The following is a 23,480-nucleotide window of genomic DNA, read 5'->3' as shown; positions in this document are numbered from 1 at the left end:
GCACAGCAACCTGACGGCTTGTTTAGAGAAGTTGAATCAGTTAGCGACAGAAGGATTACTGTGCGTATACTGATTTCATTGACATCTAATCTTAACCCCTGATTTCCACCAACTGCAGAACACCTGCATGTCGGCTCCGTGCTCCATCGTCCTGATACCACCAGCTCCGTGGCCGCAGCTGTTGCGAAACAGCTGTGGCCACGACTGACAGCTGAAGCCACGAGGACCCATGAGATTGCGGATTCACGTATAATCGCGCGATATAACAGGATGTAGTGTCTATAAACAGAACCACAAAACCAACAACAGTTTGTTTCCATCCAATCTGATGTTTTCAAGGTGTAGTGCAGGGAAATATTTTGCTTCTCTGCTCGACTTCCTGTCCCGCACTATCTGACCTGTGCTGAATTGCTGCGGAGCTCTCCAGCCACCGGCAATAACAGAAGCTCTGCCTATCTGCTCCGGAGGGCTGCAGATTGCTGGAGCTTGGACGGAGTCGGTACGCAGCCCTTCTGCAATCAGTGGAAATCAGGGGTTAATCCTGGTGCTACAAAAACAGCTGATCGAGATGAATACAATTACATATATGAATATGAAAAAATGTGTGTGTGTGTGTGTCTGTGTGTGTGTGTGTGTGTGTGTGTGTGTGTGTGTAGGGTGGTATGACAGGCGCAGATTCAGATGCCTCCATGACGGCCTTCTGCCTCATTGCCATGCAGGAGTCTCGCACACGATGTGCTGCCTCTGTTAATGTGAGTACTTCATCTGCAAACAGTGTGTTGTCTTTTCCCCTCACCTCTTTCATTTCATTTACGGACTCCACACTAGTGATGAGTGACACAAGGTCAAGGTCAAGGTAAACTTTTTTTTGAATGACTGTGCTTCCCCCCCTCATGTCCCCCTGAGACCAGAGATCTCTGTATTGTGGGTCTGGAAAGAATCTTCCGATGACGCAAAAATCTTTATTTAGGAAAGCAAAACGAGTTCCAGCCATCTTGAAGCTTCTCTGGTGGGATTGTTAACACGGACTGCCTGGTGCAGAAATGGGGTGCTTGTATCCAACTAACTGCTAACTGCTGGTGGAGTTTGTGACTGTTAAATGCCGACCATTCTCCATTCCACGCAAATTTACAGCTGTGTTTATCCAAGTGCTAATGCAATGCGTTAGCTGAACTTTACGAAGCTTATAATGTGTGTTCACTAAATGCTGCCTGTTTCTTATGTTGTTTTTATATAATGTCGTGTTTATATATTTTAAATGTGTAACACCATTTAAGTCATGGTGAAACGTTGTTTCAGGTATATGGTTGAAATGACAATAAAACACAATAGACTTGACTCAGTTGACTGCCTCTTTGTAGGCGTGGCTTGGGATGGCCTCGTAGTGAGGCGAAGCAAGTGCATTCTGGGATTTGGTGTCTTTCATCCACATGAGCAAAAACACATTTTCTGGCTTTTCTCGGCCTAGAAGGCACCAATTTCTAAACAAAAGTCACATTTCTACTACATAAGTGACCCAATTTAAAGATATATTCATCTTTTTAGCGTGAAATATCCCTTTAATGTAGTTGTCATGATGTGCTCTTTGGCCTTGGAATTAACATTTAGTTACCATTGTAGGTAATATTTCTCAGACATGCTAATGATTGCAGCCTACACTTTTTTTTTTTTAACCTTTATTTATCCAGGTAAGTCGATTGAAAACCAATTCTCACTTGCAACGACGACCGGTCACATTCACACAGTTCCACATTCATACCTGGAAGCTGCCCAGTACCACCACAGTCTGATCTGACCACATTCATACCTGGAAGCTGCCCAGTACCACCACAGTCTGATCTGATCACATTCATACTGGAAGCTGCCCAGTACCACCACAGTCTGGTCTGACCACATTCATACTGGAAGCTGCCCAGTACAACCACAGTCTGATCTGATCACATTCATACTGGAAGCTGCCCAGTACCACCACAGTCTGATCTGATCACATTCATACTGGAAGCTGCCCAGTACCACCACAGTCTGAGCTGTTGGCCACTGAGCAGCTCCACTGGAGCGGTTGGGGTTAAGGGCCTTGCTCAAGGGCACCTCAGTTAGAGGTAGGGTTGGGTAACGAGACATGGTACTAATACGGCACCGGTGCTTTAACGACCGGTATCTACCGAACCGATTAGCAATGCAGATTTCGGTGCCTCATTCCGGTGCCACTGAAAGGCCTTCTGCGCTGCTCTCTGATGCTCTGAAACAGACATTAGAGGCAACAGAAGCATCGCTGCACGTGACGCTAGTTAACATAATACACTTGGCAGCAGGTAATGTTAGCCTACTGCTAGCTAGCAGCTGGATTAAACATGGTCAAAATGCTGACAGCTAAACAGTGTAAAGTGTGTCTGTATTTCACTGTAGAGGATCCAACACCGGGACGTTCAACAGTCTGCAGCAAGCCTTGCGGTGCATTCAAAGTGTAAAATAACCCATCTGGTGGTTGTTTTTGTCATTCAACAGCAATTTACTGGTGACATACATTATTGTTGTAAATTATAGTTATTACTATATTATTAAATAATTTCATTTTAACCATATGGCCTTAGCAATAAACAAGCCATTCTTTAATGTTGCCGTTTAGGCACCGGCACCGTTTTAAAAGTATTGTTTTAGCACCGATATCAGAAAAAACCCAAACCATACCCAACCGTAGTTAGAAGGTTACATGGTTTAATCCATTCCTTAAATATTTCTTTTGTTTCTTTAGTTTTAGAACTGTTTAAAAAAAACTGCTTGTATGAAGACTGTCGCTCCAACCACATTCCCATACTGGACCAAAAGGTCCCCAGCTCCCCAGAGTGAGCGGTTTAGTGAATGGTCAATTTTGCTAAAAGGATTCTTTGGAAGCAATTGACACATTGAAAATGGAGACATATTTGCTATTTAAAGGTTGTATTATAAAAAGTGACCCCTCTTCTACAGTCTACATCTCTGCTTTTCAATAATGTAGCAGATTAACAAAGACATCCCATTTTCACACCACAGACACCTCTCTGACACGAGTGGTGCTTAATGAGGCCTCGATTTTGCAGTAATGTGATTGTTGACATGTCAAAGCCAGGAATCAAAATATCTTGTCTTAGCTATTGTCTAAGGTTAAAATGCTCTGGCATTCCTGAACAGAAGTGGATATTTGAAATAGATGCACTATTGTTATCTGACCCATTTGACAGCCTTTTATGCTTACACTCTCCTTCCTTTCTTTTCCTTCTGTCCAGAGTCTGCCACACAGTATAAGCAAAGCAGTGAACTATTTGGAAAGGCGTCTGCCCAGCCTCAACAACCCATATGCTGTTGCAATGACATCATATGCCCTGGCCAATGAAAACAAACTGAACAAGGAGATCCTCTACAAGTTTGCTTCCCGAGGTGTCGTCACACAGCAACATTCGTAAACTAAACAGAACTGATAATGTTATTTTTCAGCCATATAGTGTCCTGCTTAATAGCCTAGAAATCTAGACGCATCCCAGTAATAATGTTGTTGCTTTCACATTATATGTAGGGATTTTAACATGACAGAGCCATTGTTTGCACTGTTCTTCACCTGTTGGTAATCAGTGGTAGCTTACGGTCATTTCTCGGTCCTTTCTTCTTTCTGTAGCTGCTGCATCCAGGCACCAAATACCATGGAGGCAGTTTGTGTATTTATATTCTTTAATCAGTTGTCTGATGAGTCAGAAGTAAAAATCCCATTGATTTTCTCCATGAAGATTTAGATTATCATCCATAATACCTAAACCATCCGAAGTAGACTGACCACGAGCTATAAGGTTGTGAAACAAAAGTCTCTGCTCCTGTAGAAGCCATAAGTTTGTATGAAATCAACCTTGTTTTAAGAAAAACATGTTTTATCCTCGATCTTATGGAGAAAAACTACACTACCCACAATCCTAAGCATAACAGCAACGTCTCTGATTGGTCCAACTCGCTGTTATCATAGAAACATTTACCCTACCCGCAAAACCGCGAACGGCTAGAGCAAGCTTCTACCATTGAAGTCTGATAGTTTCTGTACACAGTCTCAGACCTTTTGCCTTTTTGGCCGTTTTAAAAATGTTTTTGCGCCGAATCAAATGTGTTATGCTCAATCTTCATCTCGTAGCAGGTTGTCATGGTTCCAGACTTAAAACTCTTCATAACAGCATCAGCATTTTCGAAACGTCAATGAAACAATTGAATGGGGAAAAACACTTACGGAACCACAGCCGTTAAAAAAGTGGGCGGTCACTGTTCAGCTCTATAGAGAGGCGAAGTCCCCTTCTGGTGGACCTCATGGGACCTTAACTCGGAAAAAATATGAACGGTAGTGAACGGGGAAAGACAAATTATCTTTTAAATTTTGTTTGAATTGAGCCATGAATTACACATATGATGTTCATCAGTTTAACAGTTTTAATAAAGTCTCAGTTTATTGTTAAACTGTTGAAGTATAAGACTGTGAAAATACGTAATTAGAAAGACTACACACTGTGTGTGTGTGTGTGTGTGTGTCTGCGTGTATCGTACCGGGGATGTAACGTTACTCAAATTATAGTTTCACTGGACATCAGGTGAGATAACGTTATATGTGTTGTGGAACAGAGCTAAGCTAGCTAGCTAGTGAGCAAGTTGAGCATCAAACTAGGTGACATAAGTTGTGTGAGACGGGAGATGTAATTCACTGAGCGGTTTTGCACTAAACTAAGTGGTATTATGACAAACCTATAGTTAACTGAGACTTTCTTCGGTTGCAAAATTATCTTTTAAATTGATGAACATCATATTTGTAATCCATGGCTTAATTCAAACCGGAACAAAAAATTATTATTATCTCTCCATTGATTCCCGTTCATATTTTTTCGAAAGAAAGGTCCCATGGACCAGAAGTAGAAGGGCGTGAGTTCGGCTCTCTATAGACCTTGTTCACAGCAGACATGTTGACATGTCATAGTACGAAACAACAGGTGTATTCAAAACCATTAATGATGGCTGCATTCCACTTAGGCGAGGTCCTGGTATTAAACCATTACTGATGGCTGCATTCCACTTAGGAGAGACCCTGGTATTAAACCATTACTGATGGCTGCATTCCACTTAGGAGAGGCCCTGTTATTAAACCATTAATGATGGCTGCATTCCACTTAGGAGAGGTCCTGGTATTAAACCATTACTGATGGCTGCATTCCACTTAGGAGAGACCCTGGTATTAAACCATTACTGATGGCTGCATTCCACTTAGGAGAGGTCCTGGTATTAAACCATTACTGATGGCTGCATTCCACTTAGGAGAGGTCCTGGTATTGCGCATGCTGACTCACTGAAATAGCTTACTGGGACACTTGATGGAATTGAGCCATCATTATCAATTTCAACTGTGCTTTTCCTACTATGACAAGTCAAAATTTCTGCTATGAAAAAGGTCCACTGGGATTGAGCGGGCGTCAGAATCTCTTGCGCAATGCATGCTGGTACATGTAGGCACTGCCAACTCAGTCCTGCTAAAGAGAACACAGCTTTCTCAGTCAATATAGCACGCACTGAGGAATTTTTTGCTTCAATTGACTACATTCAGTTGGGCTCTCTCAAATGATCTTACAACGATAAAACAATTAGCGGTTGTTAAAATTCTTTTTTTCAAGCACATTTTACTTTATTTTTTTATTTTGTCTCTATAAAATTCAATATTTTAAGATCAGGAATTGGGAATTATTAATGAATGAATCTTGTTTCAGGTAAAGCATAGTAATGTAAAGATATTTGTGTATGTCTTCCTTAGACTTGTCCCACTGGCCAACAGGGAATGGACACATTTACACACTGGAGGCCACAGCTTACGCTCTTCTCGCTCTGGTCAAGGCCAAGGTGAGCATGTCCCACTTGAGTATGTCTAATCAGGACTCAGAACACAGAAAACATACAACTGAGTCTGGACCGGGCAAAGGCACTAATTGCAGTAAAACTAAATACAAATAGCATTCTTTTCACTGTTAGTCTTGCTTGCCATTACAGGTCATTTATGATCGTTATATGAAAAATGACACAGTTTCAGAAAAGATAAAAAGTTACTTATAGTAATTTTTATATTTTTACATTTGTTAATTTGGCTCATGTCGACTTTTTACATTACTGGTGAGTAAGGGTGGGGGAAAAAAACATACAGCACAGTATTGTGCTATATTCCCGTGGCAATACTGCATCGATACACAGACGAAGAAGTATTGATCTGTTATTATATATGTGTTGGTCAATTTGTCAGGTTTTTTTTGCGATACATTTTTTATTGGCACCTTCAGACATACAAAACAAATTCCACAACATGTAACAGGCAATGTCAGATGGTGCACAACAGATAAACATTACATGTTACATTACATTACATGTCATTTACCTGACGCGCTTTTTATCCAGAACGCACTTACAATTAAGTGCATTCAACTGAGAAGGTCCAAACTCTAGACAACAAGTAGTAAGTTCAAGTACATTAGCTTTAAATAAGCAAAGCTACAAAGAAACGTATAAAAGTGCAGGTTCAAGAGAATTATTTATTTATTTATTTTTTTATCCGAGGTGTAGTCGGAAGAGATGTGTTTTTAGCCTTCAGCGAGAGATGTGTAGGCTTTCAGCCATCCTGATGTCGATGGGGAGCTCGTTCCACCATTTAGGAGCCAGGACAGTGAACAGTCGGGATTTGGTTGATTGATTAGTTCTCCCTCGCAGTGGGGGCAGCAAGCAGTTTGGCTGATGCAGAGCGAAGTGAGCGGGTTGGGGTATATGGTTTGACCATGTCCTGGATGTAAGCTGGGGCTGATCCGTTCATGGCCCTGTATGTAAGTACTAGTGTCTTGAAGCAGATGCGGGCAGCCACTGGTAACCTGTGAAGAGAGCGGAGGAGCGGTGAAGTGTGAGAGAACTTGGGGGAGGTTGAAGACAAGTCGAACTGCTGCGTTCTGAATGAGCAGCAGGGGTCGGATGGCACATGCAGGCAGGCCAATCAGGGGGGGAGTTGCAGTAGTCTAGACGTGAGATGACTAGAGCCTGAACCAGAACCTGAGCCGCCTTCCGTTAGAAGTTGGACGTATCCTTCTGATGTTATGCAGCATGTATCTGCACGATCGGGTGGTTGCAGCAATGTTGGCAGTGAAGGAAAGTTGGTCGTCAAGTGTCACACCCAGGTTTTTAGCAGTCTGGGTGGGGACAACCACAGAGTTGTCGATTGTTATAGTCAGGTCCTGGGTAGGAGAGCCCTTCCCTGGAAGGAAAAGGATAGCAAGCTCGTCTCTGTCAAGGTTGAGTTTCAGATGGTTAGTGGACATCGGGGCAAAAAAAAAAAAACCGCTACTCTGAGTGTCAGACTCAAGAAAGGAAAAGTGAATTAGGTGGTCATCTGCGTAGCTGTGATAAGAAAAGCCGTGCGACTGAATGACAGACCCAAGGGAGTTGGTATACAGAGAGAAGAGGAGGGGGCCCAGGACTGATCCCTGAGGAACCCCTCAGAACCAAAACCTTCCCACCCCCACCCTCTGTGGTCTCGAGGAAAACAAAAGAAAACAAAAAGACAAAGAAACACAAAAGAAATCACACCTTGCCTAATCGCTCTCCTCTAATTCTTATGAGGTTGAGGTCACTAATGGCTTTTTTCCATTACATGGTACCTGCTCGGCTCGGCTCGACCGCGGTGCCCCATCCTCCTTTTTCCATTGCAGATTTAGTACCGCCTCATGCATGAGGTGAGCGTGGCTGGTCGTCATAGTGACTCTGCAGGAAACTGCCGGGACCTAACGCGACACACACAGAACGTGTGTGTTTTTGATTCTCACAATATGGCTGGTTGCCAGAAGACACATTTAATTTCTAAAGAAGCTGGAGGCAGCAAAAAAAACCACCAAAAACGCCGCTGGCTAAACTATCTAAAAATGTCAGGTTTGTTCAGGACACCCCCGTCTGTCGCTATAGCAATGATGACGCAGTGATTAGTGATGATTTTAACCGACCAATCAGTAGCCTGCAGGTTTTTACGTCACCTTTTGGTATCGCCTCAGCTCGCTGGGAACCTCGATGGAGGTGATACTACATAAAGGGCCTGTTAGCAGGTACCAGGGACTGTTTATCAGAATGGAAAACCAAAAAAGACGAGTAGAGTCGAGGCGAATGGAGTCGAGTAGAGGCGAGCAGGTACCATGTAATGGAAAAATGCCATAAGTCTGATATTTGCCATAGGCTGATAGTTGATGATTTGGCTTCATTATTGCAGCAATAAAATTGAAGTGAGATGAACAAACAGAGAAATGTATCTTTTAGATCAAACAGATGTTGACAAAGTTTCCTTCTGGGGACATCGTTTGAAATTAGGGAAAAATTTGGAAAAAAGGTAATCGCAATAATATTGTATTGTGACATAAGTATCGTGATGATATCTTATCGTGAGGCCTCTGGTGATTCCCACCCCCACTGGTGACTACTTCCCAGAGCACTTTATGATTTTATATGGATATATAGATGGCATTATTTATCCCCTTTTGCAATTAATTAGTATTGAGTTGACTTATAGACGGCTCCAGCTCAAAGTACCTCTTCTCAGTACAGAGGCTGGTAAAACAGCCTGTTCTACTACGGTCCTTGGTCCTGAAACAGTCTGCAGGCCAAGCTCAAACTTTAGACACTTAACTCTTTAAATGATTTTAGACTTGAAATAATTTTTGTGGTACCTATTGTTGCTGTTGTGATTTATTGTTGTTGGATACTTTCTATGTGAATTTGTCACATGGCCAGGTCTTATACTTGCAAAAGAGGTTTTAATCTCAATGTGGTTTCCTAAAATAAAGGTTGACATAGTTATACAAAAAAAACAAGGGAATGATTTGAGAATCCTGCTCTGCATAATCACACAATAATGACACAAATGTGGAAAGATAAAGGACATGTAGTTTGTGATTGACTGCTTTTATCAGGCAAGTTTCAAGTCTCTGCTGTTTGATTGTGTCAAACAGAGAATTTCAACCATTGACTTGTCTTCTGTTAATAAAGGCATTTGAAGAAGCCAAACCTGTTGTGAGATGGTTCAGCACACAGCAGATGGTTTACCAAGACTTTGGATCAACTCAGGTAACACAGACTGCTCTCTCCATCTTGATTCCTGCAGCTTATGTTAGCTCATAATACCCTGGGAAAACCCAGATGAACAATTTCCAATTTTTGCAAATCGAGGCACCAATCACAACCGCTGAGACGGGCTTTACACGATGATGATAGCACAGCGACGGCGAGCAGCTTTTTGTTTACATTCAACATTGCAACATGTGATTTGATGCCGCTGTCGCTGCTACGTCCCCCGGATCATTGATCTGATTGGTTGAAGGACTATCCAATCGCGTCCAGAGGCATTTGAGCGGCGTCCGTTGGTGACGCCCCTTTGGAAATGGGCTATGAATGAAGGTTCCCTAGATCCCAGCCAGGCTAAGTTCATAACCTATTTTTCTTCTAAATCTTGTTCCCGTCCTTCACTCTTTCTCTCTCTAGGCTACTATAATGGTGTACCAGGCCATAGCAGAGTACTGGGCTAGTGCTAAAGAACCAGAGTATGATCTGAATGTGGACATCTTTATCCCGGGCAAGTCAAATCCTGTCAAGTTCAACTTCAACAGGGACAACCACTACGCCACCAGAACATCTAAAGTCAGAAAACACACAAACACACACATAGTGGCTCATTAATATCATCATTCCTGATGTTCTCTGTCTGTTTCTTCTGCTGATCCCTGACTGTGTGTGTGTGTGTGTGTGTGTGTGTGTGTGTGTGTGTGTGTGTGTGTGTGTGTGTGTGTTTTCTGTGTCTTTGTGTGTGTGTGTGTGTGTGTGTGTGTGTGTGTGTGTGTGTGTGTGTGTGTGTGTGTGTGTGTTTTGTGTGTCTTTGTGTGTGTGTTTGTGTGTGTGTGTGTGTGTGTGTGTGTGTGTGTGTGTGTGTGTGTGTGTGTGTGTGTGTGTGTGTGTGTGTGTGTGTGTGTGTGTGTGTGTGTGTGTGTGTGTGTGTGTGTGTGTGTGTGTGTGTGTGTGTGTGTGTGTGTGTGTGTGTTTGTTTTTTTTTGTTTTTTTTTTTTTTTTTTTTTTTTTTTTTTTTTTTTTTTTTTTTTTTTTTTTTGTGCCCCGCGCGTCACCCCTATCAAAAGATATCAACCAGAATGTGACGGTAACTGCCACGGGTACAGGAGAAGCAACAGTGAAAGTAAGTAGAAGTTATTATTGTTCTGAGTTTTATCCTCAGTTGATTATTGATGTCTCTCTTTTGAATCTCAGAAGAGCCCAAAGATTTGTTTAATCTTGTATTTTTAAAACCGATATCTATGAGTTCATCACATATAAAGATGCACTTTTCTCTGTCTGCCAGATGGTGTCTCTGTATTACGCTCTGCCTAAAGAAAAGGAAAGTGACTGTCAGAAGTATAACTTGTCAGTGCAGCTCCTGCCAGGTAATTTGGTCTTTCTGTCTCTTTCTTTATTCATCTTTATGTGTTGTTTAGGTACAAACAACATAAGGTACCTTACCTTATGAGAAATAAATAAACAAAATACTCCATTACTATATACATTATTTTGCTCCTGCAGAGAAAATAGAGGAGGATAAGAAAACATACAAGCTGAAAATAGAGTTTTTGTGAGTATAATCAAGAAGTCATAAGTGAATAAGTGTTGTTCTAATAATATATATATTTTTTGCTGTTATTTAATTATTCCATCCATTCTGTGTACAGATATAAGGACAAAGAGAAGGATGCAACCATGTCAATCCTGGATATTGGCTTGCCGACTGGCTTCACCGTTAACACAGCTGACCTGGACTTAGTGAGAATATACAAATACATTATATATACAATACATACAGTGCCTTGCAAAAGTATTCACCCCCCTTTGCTTTTTACCTATTTTGTTACATTACAGCCTTTAGTTCAATGTTTTTTTATCTGAATTGTATGTGATGAATCAGAAAACAATAGTCTAAGTTGGTGAAGTGAAATGAGGAAAATATATATACATAAAATTATTTTTTAGCAATAGAAAACAGAAAAAGTCACTAACTAACATAACTATTCACCCCCCTAAAGTCAATACTTTGTAGAGCCACCTTTTGCGGCAATCACAGCTCCAAGTCTCTTTGGATCAGTCTCTATGAGCATGTCACATCTTACCACTGGGATCTTTGCCCATTCTTCCTTGCAAAACTGCTCCAGCTCCTTCCAGTTGGATGGTTTGCGCTTGTGAACAGCAATCTTTAAGTCTGACCACAGATTTTCTATTGGATTGAGGTCTGGGCTTTGACTAGGCCATTCCAACACATTTACATGTTTCCCCTTAAACCACTCCAGAGTTGCTTTAGCAGTGTGTTTGGGGTCATTGTCCTTCTGGAAGTTGAACCTCCGTCCTAGCCTCAAATCACACACAGAGTGGTACAGGTTTTGCTCAAGAATATCCCTGTATTTGGCATCATCCATCTTTCACTCAACTCTGACCACTTTCCCAGTCCCGGCTGCTGAAAACCATCCCCACAGCATGATGCTGCCACCACCATGTTTCACTGTGGGGATGGTGTTCTTTGGGTGATGTGATGTGTTGAGTTTGCGCCAGACATAGTGTTTTCTTTGATGGCTGAAAAGTTACATATTAGTCTCATCAGAACAGAGCACCTTCCTCCATACATTTTGGGAATCTCCCACATGCCTTTTCGCAAACTCAAAACGTGCCATTTAGTTTTTAGCTGAAAGTAATGGCTTTCTTCTGGCCACTCTGCCAGTGTTTAATACACGTCATGTATCCACATCCACATACAGTTCAGTCAGAGTTTATGGTTGGGAGGAACGAGATGTTTTAGAAAGTTTAGAAAGTTATCTGACTCTGTGTGTGTGTGTGTGTGTGTGTATGTGTGTGTGTGTGTGTGTGTGTGTGTGTATAGTTGTCTAAAGGAAAAGCCCGCAATATTGCAAAATATGAGATGAACACAGTCCTGTCAGAAAGAGGCTCACTCATCATCTACCTGGACAAGGTGAGCCATCACTGTTTCCTTCCTCTGGACTTTATCTCTCTGCCTTGTTCTTCCTTTCATTATCTCCATCTCCCATTGGTCCACAGGTTTCTCACACACGACCAGAGGAGATTTCTTTTAGGATCCATCAGGAGATGGAAGTGGGATTCACACAACCAGCTGCTGTGTCTATCTATGAATACTATGACCGTGAGTCTCAGAGACACTTTGAACACATATGATGCCTCCATGTGCATGCTGCCAATAGATGTCAGAGTAGGTAACACAGGATAAGCTAGCATTATTACATTTTATTTATTTATTTATTTCAGGACAATGCACATTTAATGAACATGTACAGCAGTACACATAAAAGTGCTAGATTGTAGCCCAAAAGCTAATTTCAGTAATAACATTTGTTATATGAAGCAGGGAAAAACAAAAAGAAAGAAAAACAAACCAGACAATTTATTAGTAAGTGTTTAAGACGAAGACACAATTCATTAGCACACTCTACTGGGCTGATACGGTACAGCATGCAGTCAGAGGTGATTGCACGTTTGGTTAGCTCTAAAAAACTGAATGTACATTTTCTGAAATCTTTCATTCCCATTGCAGAAAGACATTGTGTCAAATTCTACCATCCAGAGAGGAAAGCTGGAGAGCTACTGCGTCTCTGTACAAGTGACACATGCAGATGTGCAGAAGGTAACCAGGATGATGTCAAACTGACCTAATCTGTTGTCTGTAAACATAAATTTGTTATATCTGAAATTCTTGAACAAACACCTAAACCTAACACTAACATGGTGCTTCATAGATGAAGCATTGATCCATCATGTGGGGCGTATCATCCTGCATCGTCTCTAAACTGCAGCAATTAAACTCACAACCCGGTCTCACGCCAGGTCGTGTAATAGTCACATTATTTTGATTCATAAATTCGTGTACAGGTTACGATTTTGATGGGTTTTTTTCGTGTACATGCAACGATTTTTGAACGTGTACATGTCAACCTGCTCTGGGGGATGCAACAACGGGAAAATGAGGCGCCACACACCGGTATTTCGGTTGAACTGGTTTTTGAATTAACTGGTGATATTTGTTGCTGGCGGGGCTGCACCGCTGCAGGAAACAATTCGGATCAATTCGCCTCTTTTTCACATTGATTTGAAAACATTACGGTAGGAACGGGTAATGCTGGGACAGTAGTTTATTTGGATCCGACATATATACATGAACAAATGAGCCGTTTTTGTTACGAAAATATCACTCGTTGTCTGGCGAGTGTAACCACTACCACTGTCTCTGTAAACCACGGACACACCGATTGTATTGATTATCTAGTGACATTCACGCTGTAGTTAGTTATAAAACGGTGTCCAAACTATAGGTAGGCCTATAACAAACAAGCTAACAACAAGACACCAGCACAAACCTAGTATTTCACCTTTCCACACCTGCCCTTAATATCCAAATCGTTACAAAATGGGAGTTTGACCGTCCTGTCCAAATGTGATGAATGAGTAATAGTGTGTAGTGTAGACTACCATAGTGATGAGAATGATGCACGTCCGTAGAATTCAATATAAAACACAATCAACGGGATAGAAGTTGTCACAATTTAATCTGGCATCAGTCGTTGCTATCGCCACAAACATTAGTGCGAACCCCTCAGAAAGTATGTTTCACTTATCCCTGTATGAAAGCATCTCAAATCAACTTGAAGTCAGATTAATAACGGAATGATAGGCTACAAATATAACACTGATAACGGAAACGTTTTGGAAAACACACTGACGTTTGCAGTAGCCAATTGTGAACAGGCATCGACACAGCCACCTACGTTGTCAGTCTTCGTTTTTGCAACGGCATCACAAGTTAATTCAATAACAGTACAACATGGATTAAGTGTATTGAGATCTGTTAATATTTAAATACAGCCTGTAAGTAAAACATAAACTACATTTGAGGTTTTTACACCCAGCTCAACGCAGCGTGGAGACAGCTATCAGCTGTGGCAAAATGTGATCCGCTCAGATTAACTTGTGATACAGGCATTAAAGAAATTTAATTATATTTCTGTAGGCTACTTACCTATCTCAGCAAAAAAAGTCTCTTCAACCTGGGCCGCAAGTCACCTGATTATAGTTGTGTTTAATTTTATATGACCCATATTAGGAATCTGAAACAGCAACATCTAATGTTATCAAACTCGAGTAGCCTACATCAAAGTTTTGTATAAGCATACACCATAATGACCATTTTGTGTCGTCAAAGTAGGCCAACACATTATGTGTGGGATGAATAAAAGTCAAACTGTGAAAATAAGCTTCATATGTTCTTCACTTCAAATCACTAGACTTTTGCTGCAACTCACTTCATAACTTCACCGAGACTAAGATAATTAAGTCTCCCGAGAGGAAACGAGGATCAGCACTTTGCTACAACACATTAATGGCCATCTGGTCATAACAATAGTGTATAGGCTACCATAAGACAAAAAGGGCGATTCTGGGTCGACACAGACATAAATTAAACAACTATAATCAGTTGACGCATGACTGACGTGTTTCATTTTTACCCCCAAAACGTTATAAAGTGTTAAGTGGGGTCATGCCAGTTTGTTGTACATCAGTTAGTTTTCGGTATGTGAGGCAAAGATGAACCTATGTTTGGAGGCTTGTATTTGCCCATGTTAAATTGTGATATCACCAGTTAACATGGGCGTATATTTCTCTCATATGTTAACCTGTGTTAATTTAGACTAAAAGTCCAATATATATATAGAAATCACAAAACCATATCAGTGGTGTGTAGCGTAGTGGTATATATCATGTGTAAGTTAGTCTGTCAATTTTTTTGTCCATGACATCCAAGGTTTGAATCCCAGCTAGATCCCAGCGTTTTTACGTTTTATTTTTCCCCGTTCATACAGTATGTGTCATATTTGTGTGGATAATGCTTAAACGGACATGTATGTGTAGGTGCTACTGCAGTTGAGTTTTCTGACTCTAGTAGTATGAGAAAACAGCCTTTAAAGATTACAAATCCCCACACATTTTGCATGACATTATGTGGGTCAAAATAAATAACAGATTAACATGAAACTTCCCCAGCTAATTACTTACATTAAGACATATTTTTCCTACAATATATCATATCCCAGGTTGCTTACATTTTAGATACAGTGTTGTTTTAATGGTGAAGTGTAATGTAAATTCACAAGTTGATCTGCTTGCAGTAAGATCGAGACACAGTCGCCAGACAACGCATGATATTTCGCAACAACAACGGCTAGTGTTTGCATAAATGTCTGTCGGGACCAGAATTAATGCTCAGCAACTCGTTTCTATCGTCAAGTTTCACAAGACACCGACTGGTTAGTCGGGAATGGGTCCTGAAAGGCCACGCCCACACCACATCTGCCTCTATCACCAGTTAATTCAAAAACCAGTTAAACCGAAACACCGGCCACAACAACGGGACGAGCCCGAGTGGCCGCGATCTCCGGGCGCAGGGGCACACAACAACGGGGAAATGAAACGCCACAATAACGGGACGGTTGTGGTTAGGAAAAAAGAAGAACGGGGAAAGGAACCGTCACACGCGGGACACGCCGACAAAGGACCTGCAACATGCGGGACACGATCCCCGGTCTCCCTGGTGAAAGTCCTGTGTTTCCCTACGCGGACTTTCGTCTTATCAACTACTCGCTACCGTCAGCGTTCTGGGATCACGAAATATGCTTCCCATTAAAATGCATTGCTTTCAATTTCGTAATCGCCACACGAAAAAAAAAAAAGGCTTTTACGTAACCTGTCCACGACTTAATAGATTCAATAACGTGATCCGGTCCAGATGTCAGCGGGAGGTGGAGATTTCCGGCCGGCTGCAGCGTCTCTTTCCCCGGGCAGGAACACAGCTTCGCCTAGCTGCTGCGCCGGTCCCCGCTGATCCAGATGGGACCGCACAAGGACACAGTGGTGATCGGGAGGATCTTCCACGTAGTCCAGGACGACCTGTACGTCGATTTCGGCAGAAGGTTCCATTGCCTTTGCCGGTGGCAGGCGGACAGAGGAGCTTTTGCGGTGCGGGGCAGCAGAGTCCGTCAGCCGCTGCAGGATCTGGAGCTCAGTGCCCGCTTCCTGGGAGCCAAAACCGACACCACGCAGCTGGAGCCCCAGGCCGTACTGCTGGGCCGGCTGGAAGGAAGGGAAGCCCGGGAGAACCAGTACCAGGATTGAGCAGAGCGGACTGTCGCAGGCTGCTGACGTTTAAATCACAGGTTTCTTAAAGGGAGTCTGGCGGGACTCGGACTGTGGATGACGAAACATGACTGGGGGACCGCCGCAGCAGCGAGGCGAAGCTGTGTTCCTGCCTGGGGGAGGAGACGCTGCAGCCTGCCAGAAACCTCCACCTCCTGCTGACATCTGGACTGGATCACTTTGAAAGTCGAGATCTTGAGTTTAGTGTTTGCCCCCAGTACATTTTTTTTTTTCCTCCATGTCACCTCCGGGGCTCCGTATAAAAGTGTATCCGAATGCAGGAAATGAAGTCTTTGACGCTCAAAATAACCCTGGGGAGGCACCCAGACCCCCCACTATGATATGCCCCCCCTCTCCCAAAGGCAAATTCTGGCCAATATAGCCTCTATACTTTACTGTATATAGATTCATGACCTATATACAGTAAATTATACCCACTACAATACATTAGACTACACCACTGGGCTGTACCTATGTACAGCAGCACTTTTGGGCTAAATGCTAAAATGCTCAAAATGAAAATGCTGACATGCTGTCACATATTGGTTGTTGGTTAGTTGGAAATTTCATTCATTTTGCAGTAGTTGGGTTGCACAAAGATTTTTTTTAAAAGCATTTCATTAAAAGAAAAGAGTCAGAACATCACACAAGTAATGACAATGTACCTAGGACAATTTAAAATGTCTGAATGTAATTTGATGGAAAACCATCAAATAGTTGTTGAGACGTGTTACTAAAAGCTAAAAATGTAAACCTGCTGGTGGCCCTACAAGAAAAGTCAGGGAATCACCAAAGTCATTAAAATGTGTCCTCCGTGCACCTTTCGTATCTCTGTCAGATATTATGGAAATCAATTCATTAGTTGTTGAGATCCTTCCATCTGGACCAAAGTTGTGAGATCACTGACCGACAGACAGACATGGTCACTATTAGTGGCAAACTTTGTTAACAATTATTGTCAAACCATGATGGTATCAACTCCCTTCAGAGCTACAGAGGACAACGTATAAGCATTTTCTCAGGCTGAGTAGTACTACTTGATATGGTACGGTATACTGTACCTCCAGTAGAGTGCCTTTTTAAGATCTGGTGAAGGAGATGGCTGTGGAATTACAACTTTTAGTAAATCACCAGATTGTAAATTATTAAATAATCATCACAATATTCCATTAAGGCAACAAGCACCTGAAGGATCAAGTATTGTCAGAGCAGCAGGCTAGCTAAAGAATAGCTCATTATAATACTTAAAACAAAAAAACAACTCAGTAACATACTTAAATTGTGTATCTGATACAGTAGCACTCACCCATCAACCCATCCACACACACATCCACGTGTGCTTTTTTGATCAGTTGTGTATTTACGTTGTGCCTATTGTGTATTTCCAGAGAACTGCAGTATGCAGAACAAGGAGAAAATCACCAATGAGGAGCGAACAGCTAAGATCTGTGAGAGTACAGAGAACAGCATAATAGATTTTGGTAAGAGAGTGTGCATGGATTGTATTTATAAAGCACTTTTATCCCAAAACATTTTTGTACATTAGTGTGAGTAAGTGAGCTTACAATCTGCTAACAACTTGTCTGTCCTCAGCGTACAAAGTGAGACTGGAAGGTTTTGAAGAAGATGTGTCCACTGACATTTACAAAGGGAAGGTACTGGAAGTCATCAAAGAAGGTATTTATCTTTCAACTGCCTGAAATGTACAAGACACTGATGTTTTCTAAGGTCCCTTAACCCTTGTGTGGTATTCGGGTCTGTGGGACCCGTTTTCAATGTTGCTAAAAGAAAAATTATGCTATTTATTATTTCTTCTAACTCAAACTCATTGGCCTTGGCTCATCTTCTGTGAAGAACATGAAAAATAACTTATTTTCAATGACTGCACACGGTACACGGTAAACATCTGTTAAGTATTTTTACGTACATTGTTATGGCTGTATTGATTTAAAAGCCTAATAATGTGGTGGGTCCACCAGACCCGGGAACATTGGCTGTATAACAAAATATGAACACCAGACAAGGGTTAAAGGTGATAAGTGACATAATTTGTTTTCCTCTTTCTGAAATGGTTTGGGCACATTGAATTTCAATGGTGTTTCCAATAAGACAAAAAAATATTGTTCAAAATGCACTCAAATACTTTCTGGCAGAGAGTTAGATGAGAATGAAGCTACCTCTAGCAGCCAGCTAACTTAGCTTGTATTGTCAGGCAACCAGCGGACACTCCAGAGGTTATTGGTCCTGGCCAAGAAATTGACCAGTTGACCCCACAAATTGTCCACAATGTGTTTTATTTGTGGTTTCTGTATTTCATTCTCCTCAACTCTAACTAAATCAAAAGCTTCCCTGATGACAAATCTTGAAAACAAAATAAAATCTTTAGAGACGTCATAAAAACATAGCTTCTCAGATGATCAGTCTAAACTGTTGGCATCTCTGAAAGATGAATACAATACACTGGCCATTTCAAAGGCAGAATTTATCCTGCATGGAACTAGACAAAAGTACTACTTTGAAGCAGAGAGGCCGAGTCACCTGCTGGCTCTTATGCTTAAGGAATGTGAAACAAAAGCTCACATCCCAGCAATAAATAAACTTGATCGCAAAATCACAACCAATCCGCAGGCCATTAATGATACATTTTTCACATTCTATGAAAATCTATACAAGTCACAAATTGCTAATGACGATACTACCAGTAAACATTTTTTAGAACTTAGAGCTTCCCTGCCTCAGGCAAACAGACCAAGATGATCTGGAAGCTGCGTTAAAGCTGGATGAAATACATAGAGCTGTGAAATCTCTCAATAAACAACATGACATCATGACTTAGTGTAAACATACACGCCACTTTCCTAAAGCTATCCGCGTGTATGTCTATACTGTAAACAGTGGACGTAAACATACACACCACATGGCGTCCCAAAAAATATTGGGGGAAGGCTTTATTAAAGAAAAAAAAAGTTGATGAACGCCACACGCAGGACATGATCCTGGCTCTCCTGAGTGAAAGTCCTGTGTTTTACCTATCCACCACCCCAACCAACCTCCATTCTTTCATACTACTCACTATGGCGATAATTTAAGCGTTGATAAACACACTAAAGTGCCTGGCGACTGTGCCGCAAACCCAACTGCCCCATGGGGACAATAAAGTTATCTACTACTACTAACCGTAGTTTATTATGCGGTAACGAACAATTAATCAACCATCTTGGTCATCTGTTGGAGTGAATACATTAGGCGATATATATGACACTCAAGGTCTTTGTTCCATACAAGACTTAAGAACAAGCTTTTCTCTTCCTGCAGAATCTAAAATATAAGACATGTTTTCAGTTATTTCACACTTTTTTGTTAATTACATAATTCCATATGTGTTCATTCATAGTTTTGATGCCTTCAGTGAGAATCTACAATGTAAATAGTCATGAAAATAAAAAGGAAACTCATTGAATGAGAAGGTGTGTCCAAACTTTTGGCCCGTTACTGTTTTTGGATATGTCTGTAACTCGCCCTCCCCGCCTTTTTCTCCATATGAAAAGCAAATGTTGATAAAAAAAAGGCAAATTATGGGGCGCCTGGGTAGCTCACCTGGTACAGAAGGCGCCCACATATAGACGTTTGCTCCTCAACACGCCCCGCCCCGGGTTTGACTCCGGCCGCCCCCTTGCTGTATGTCATTTTCCCCCTCTTTCATTCTCTTCAGCTGTCAAGGCCTAAAATGCCCCCCAAAATATATATAATATATATATATATATATATATATATATATATATATATATAATATATATATATATATATATATATATATATATATATATATATATATATATATATATATAAAAATATATATATATATATATAAAATCTATCTCAAATTGTTGTTTTATTGTACGGATTTAACAAACAAAAATAGAAGTGCTGGTAGGTGGATTTTGTTCTTTGTGCAGAGCCAGGCTAGCCGTTTTCCCCTGTTTTCAGTCTTTGTGCTAAGCTAAGCTGCATGTAAGCTACACAGTCATAAGAGTGGTTTCATTGGAGGTATCAATCTAACTCTCGGCAAGAAGGCAAATAAGTATTTAAGTATTTCTTTAAGCATGATTTCACTGGGAATGTGAGCATACAACACAAAATGTTTTGTACTGCACCTTTAGCTATGCATTTAATCCTTACCTTTTCTCTGTTCTCCTATACTTGAATTACAGGAACTCTTGATGTGGGTCCTAAGAATAAAACGCGCACATTCCTCAGTTATACCTACTGCAGGGAGTCTTTAGTTATTGGAACGGGCAAAACCTACCTTATCATGGGCACGTCCAAAGATATTCACAGAGATGACAAAGACCAACCGTAAGTTTGTTCTTTGTGTGAATGTGTGTGGAGTTTGCATTTCAACATTTTACTGTTTTTTAGTAAATCAAAGCCTTTCTTGTACTCTAGCTTAAGTGTTTCTGTCACTATTGATAGTGATTGTGGGAAGAGGTCAAGAGACTTTTAATGTTGTGTAACAGTGTAACAAATGTGTATTTTTCACTGTGCTTTCCTCAGGAATCAGTATGTGCTTGGAGAGAGAACCTGGATCGAGTACTGGCCCACAGAAGCTGAGTGTCAAACCCAGGAACACAGAAATACCTGTTTGGGCATAGAGGACATGGTTCAACTGTACCAAATCTTTGGGTGTCAGCAGTAGTGAAACTCAAGAAAAGAAAATGTTCATTTTAAAAAAAATTATTAATTTTTCATCATTCTTATTATGTAAATCATTCCCACTATGGGATATGATGGCTTTCAAAGTTGCACTGTATTGATTAAAATGTAATGGTCTTAAAGGTGCAGTAGGTAAGCCTTATAAATGTAACTTTCTGTCATATGTAACGAAACTGACCCTATGTTCGAGTAGAACTACATGAAGCAGGTCATTTAAAAAAAATCCAGCTCCTCTGGCACCACCTACAGCCTGGAGTGTGATTGGCAAAAATCCACCGCTCCCTGTTGAGATGCACCAATCAGGGCCAGGAAGGGTGTCTAACTGCGTGTCAATCACTGCTCATGCACATGCATTCATTCTCCCTTGCAGGGGGAGGGCCTTAGGAGAACATTTTGGGCTTTAGCAGAAAAGGGGGAGGGACTGAGAAGTTGTTGATGTTCAAATGTTTTGGCTAAGTCCTGGATCTTCACCATCCCACCTACAGCACCTTTGAAACTCATTGTCTTTGTTAAAAATAGACACTGATTACTGTTATTTTGGTTGTCATTCAGAATATATACTCTCATGTAGATCAATTTATGTCACCAGCAGCAGTAATAAAGCAGATATTTTAAGCTTTTGTCAAACTACTGTCAATAATAAAAGTGAAGTGGGCGCCCATATGTAGAGGTTCAGTCCTTGACGCAGCGTGCCCAGGTTCGACTCCGACCTCCGGCCCTTTGCTGCATGTCATTTCCCCCCTCTCTCTCTCCTTTTTCATGTCTTCAGATGACCTGTGAAAATAAATCCAAAAAATACAATCTTTAAAAATAAAATATAACTATGTGTAACTGAAATGCTGTTGTTTTATTAGCTGGTTTAGCAAAGAAATCACTTTTAAAAAAGCGTCATGATGCAGCAGGTGCAAGTAGCCCTATGACACAATGTAAATTAATTAATTCAAAGTACCCTGTCCAAAAGTAGCGCTGAGATTAAATTCATATATTGATAATGATTAATGAACAGACTTATTCCTGTGGATACACACATAACTGAAAGTAACAGTAGACCCATACTTACATGGAATGACATTTTATTCAATAATAAATAAATTAATAAATAAATACAGACATACAACAAATAAATATGCCCATTAAATACATCTTAAAACACAGTAAATAAATGATGCAACACGAGCAGGTTTCCTGGGATTAGGGTGGCACATACTGTAAATCATGGTTACAGCTGTCCCGGTGGTCCTGCTCCGCGCCCTGCTGCTATGCCCTGCTACGTCCTGCTACACCTTGCCATGCTCTGCTGTGCCCTACTATGCCATGAACTTGTAATTGTTGGGGCTTTGTAAATTATAGAGTGTGGTCTAGACCTACTCTATCTGTAAAGTGTCTCGAGATAACCTATGTTATGATTTGATACTATAAATAAAATTGAATTGAATTGAACTACTACAACTACCATTTCTGGTCATTGTTCCATTATCAGTGTAGTCTGTCCAAAAAAGTCACAAAAAAGTCATAGTATAGTATGTCAAAATACGTCATTAAAAAGTCATAGTATAGCATATCGAAAGAAATCATAGTATAGTATGTACATGTATAGTAAGGGGGCTACTGTTAATTGTACTGTAAGTCCATCTTGAGTTCAGCTTGCATCATGTTTGGTGCCGCTGTGTTTTAATGTGCCTGGTGATGTCATTTTACAATCATTCCTACTTCCATAAGCATCCATGCATTCAGTCCTAAATATAATACATATAACATATATACAATCCGTTATAAATATGCATTCAGTCCTAAAAATAAACATTCATTTATTTATTCATAAATATCCTTACAATCCAATTGAGGGTTACAGGTTACCAGGTTGAGGGTTATAGGTTGCCAGGTTGAGGGTTACAGGTTGCCAGATTGAGGGTTATAGGTTGCCAGGTTGAGGGTTACAGGTTGCCAGGTTGAGGATTACAGGTTGCCAGGTTGAGGGTTATAGGTTGCCAGGTTGAGGGTTATAAGTTGCCAGGTTGAGAGTTATAGGTTGCCAGGTTGAGGGTTACAGGTTGCCAGTTTGAGGGTTACAGATTGCCAGGTTGAGGATTACAGGTTGCCAGGTTGAGGGTTACAGGTTGCCAGGTTGAGAATTATAAGTTGCCAGGTTGAGGGTTACAGGTTGCCAGGTTGAGGGTTATAGGTTGCCAGGTTGAGAATTATAAGTTGCCAGGTTGAGGGTTACAGGTTGCCAGGTTGAGGGTTATAGGTTGCCAGGTTGAGGGTTATAGGTTGCCAGGTTGAGGGTTACAGGTTGCCAGGTTGAGGGTTACAGGTTGCCAGGTTGCCAGGTTGAGGGTTATAGGTTGCCAGTTTGAGGGTTATAAGTTGCCAGGTTGAGGGTTACAGGTTGCCAGGTTGAGGGTTATAGATTGTCAGATTGAGAGTTATAGGTTGCCAGGTTGAGAGTTACAGGTTGCCAG

General features: G+C 41.1%; 1 pseudogene; it reads left to right on the top strand.

The window, feature by feature from the left end:
• Positions 1–21,144, top strand: part of LOC120561586 — a 55,407-nt pseudogene extending 34,263 nt beyond the window's left edge.
• Positions 21,145–23,480: the final 2,336 nt, after the last annotated feature.

Source organism: Perca fluviatilis, chromosome 7 (genome assembly GCF_010015445.1).
Source record: "Perca fluviatilis chromosome 7, GENO_Pfluv_1.0, whole genome shotgun sequence".
NCBI lineage: Eukaryota > Metazoa > Chordata > Actinopteri > Perciformes > Percidae > Perca > Perca fluviatilis.
The sequence above is the reverse complement of the archived record's forward strand: the minus strand, read 5'-3'. Positions and strand labels throughout refer to the sequence as shown.